This window comes from Pteropus vampyrus, unplaced genomic scaffold (assembly GCF_000151845.1).
Source record: "Pteropus vampyrus isolate Shadow unplaced genomic scaffold, Pvam_2.0 Scaffold16, whole genome shotgun sequence".
In the NCBI taxonomy this organism is placed as follows: domain Eukaryota; kingdom Metazoa; phylum Chordata; class Mammalia; order Chiroptera; family Pteropodidae; genus Pteropus; species Pteropus vampyrus.
In genome coordinates this window covers 8588025-8591075 of record NW_011888797.1, presented here as the reverse complement: position 1 = coordinate 8591075, position 3051 = coordinate 8588025, and positions in this window count along the sequence as shown.

Below are 3051 nucleotides of genomic sequence, written 5' to 3'. Positions count from 1 at the left end.
GCCATTGTTGTGCCAACCACGCTGAGTGTTTTATAGACATTTCTGGAGTCTGTCTCTAAATTCACATTCATCCTTGGCTTTTTACCCCGGTCCAACTACTGGACTTGTATTTGAAATCTGTTTTTATCTCTGTCCTAGATATTAGGAGAACCAGTCTTGTGACGAAAGGTCAAGTTCATTCTGTGGAGCTACTGAGAATGGGAGGAGCAAAACAACAGAGATGAGGTTGGTCCCCAGGTTGCCCTGGCTATGGAGCATTGTTTGGTTTACGATCCAGCCGCATGAGGGAGCAGAATGAGGTCTGTAAGACGAGTTCCAGTCAGAGCCCATTGTGCTGCCTTGAGGAGCCAGAAGGGCAGGAAAAGGCCAAAACGAAGATGCTAAGATCACAGACATGCTCCCACGAACCAAAGGAGAATAAGCACGGAGGGAGCCATGTGACCTAGAATGCAGGCTCGTAATCGGATTCAGAGCTCTGTTGGAGCAAATTAGGACTCAGCTTTTCCCAGAAAAAGAAACGGTAAATTTTTGTTATTGGAATGGATGTAGGAACTTTTGGCAAGGAGTAAAGCTTGCTTTGAGGACTGATTGCCCTGTGATATCAGACTTCATTAGTAGAAGTGGCTAGCTAGAACGAGAAAGATTACTACTATTTAGTGAGGGTTTAGTATGTCCTGGGCTCTTTACAACTATCACCTCCATGCCTCATGGTAAACCTGCAGTCTGTATTTAAGACATGGGGACTGAGGCTTAGAGAGATGTAGAAAGGTGAGCCTGGATTATATGAAGGTCTGTATGATGGTAAAGTTAGGACTCTTTCAAACAGCGCACTTGAGGGAAGGAATTGGAGGAGAGAGAAAAGTAGCCGAAGATCCACTGAGGCCCAGAGTCCCAGGAGCAGTGAGGCCAGCTCGTGGTGCTGTCCTGGAAGCGGGTATTTACAAACAAGAGTGTGTTCTGAGGCCAGTAATACTGGTCAAGAGCCTGAGAACTACATATGAGAACTGTCCTATGGGAACTTCAGTCTGGTGTAGAGAGGACTCTGGAAGCAGCTAATTTATATTTCCAAACACCCGAGAGAAGAACAACCAAGCAGAAGTTACAGGGAAGAAGATTTCAGTCTTTTAGAAAGAAGCGCTCACTCACCATCACAGCTCGTGGACCCTGGGCGGAGCCACTGCACGGAGCATAGTGAATGGCATGTCTGCTCCAGCTGCAACAGTTCCAGCAGAGGCTGAATGAACAAGTATTTCTCAGGTGTGACCCAAAGGGGATTCCATCTTGAGGAGTAGCTGCACAGGTGCCTCTAAGGTTCCACTCCAGGATTCTAAGGTTACGGGACTTTCCCTTCCATTACCTGTCCACTTCTTAGGGCTCTCTCCAAACCTTTTTCTTCCAGAGAGCCGTTCCAGACCACTGCAATTCACCGTGATGTAGCCTCCTTGGAAGATATATCCTCTTTCATTTAGATCAGGGGCCAGTAAACTTTGTAAAGGGCTAGATAGTAAATGTTTTAGGCTTTGTGAACCAGACGGTTTCTGTTGCAACTCCTTATCTCTGCCATTGTAGCGCAAAAGTCACCATAGACAACACTTAAATAGGGCGGCTGCATTCCGATAGAATTGTCTTTACAAAGTCAGGTAGGGGGCTGAATTTGGGTCCTGGGCAGCTGTTTTCCCACCCCCTGATCTAGACAGTTTATTTTGTGAAAAATAATGTTCTGTGTAGTTCTCTTTAGCAATGTATTATTGTTTGACTCTTTAATCACTCTTTGGTATTTCTCCATGTTGTGTAGGCTCTATTTCTTTCACCAGATTGGAAAACACTTTAGAGTCAAGAATCATATTCATCTTTAAACAGCCTCAGAAGTCTACCATGATGACTCCAACCCCAAGGCAATGTAACTAAGATTTATGGCTCTGAGCGAAGAGTCATGGGACCATTGACACTTATACTGGCCAGAATGATCAATAACCCCATTTCTCAGGTGAAAACGCTGATGCCTAGGCAAGAGTTATGTCTTTCCCACCATCACGCAGCTAGTTAGAAATGGGTCTCCTGATGTGTTGGCAAATGGTCTCATTCCGCACTGCTGGGGGCCATGGCAGTCTCAGCTACACCAGTCACATGCTTTGCCAGGCAGAGAACTAGGAACCGGAGACCCACAGGGCAGGAAAACTCAGCTTATACTCTCGAGAAGTGTGTTGAGTAGAGATGGGGGAGTCAGACACGCCACACGCCTCATGCCTCTCTCCTTGGCACCTTCAGCGAATTCCCCCAGGGAGTCAGCATCGTACCAGGGTACCACGCACAGGGTCCTCCTAATAATAAGTGGCTGCCATGTGGGGGCATTTCCCGCATCCCTGCCATTGCATTAAGCACTTCGAATGCATTTAATTCCCTTTCTTTGGATGACCTCGAGCCCTCTTACCACAAACACATTAAATTTTTAATTAAGAGAACACACCACAGCACACACATATCCTCCATTAAGTGCGTTACTTCGTTAAATATCTTGCTGCTGACGAGCAATAGGAATTTCTGGGCAACATCAGTCAGTGAAAATCCATTTACCCCAACTGCATGGGGAAAGTGCAACTATTTCAAGAGTTAGGCTTTAAGGCTTCCCGGTGTTCTGACACCTGGGCACCCCATTGGGCAAGCTCTCTCTGGTCCCCTCAGGTGATAACAGACTTCGAAGGGACAAGGCTCCTCAGCCCTCAGAGCCTCAGATAGAGAAATTCCCATTATCTTCACAGCCCCATCTTCTGATGAAATTTCTCGTATTAGCGACATGATTTTAGCCAGTACCAGGCCAAATTCCCATTATAGCTGGGTAGATAAACCAAGAAATGCTTGCCGTAAGTAAACTCTTTTAAATTATCAGCTCCATTTATATGGTCTGGAACACATGATAGGCACTTCATAGATATTTATTGATCGATCATTTATTTTTTCATAAAACCGTGCTCACGCGGTGTTTGCAACACAAGACACACATCATCGATCTTCTGTAAAACCTCAGTGGCTTGACAGTGAGCTCCCTTCAAG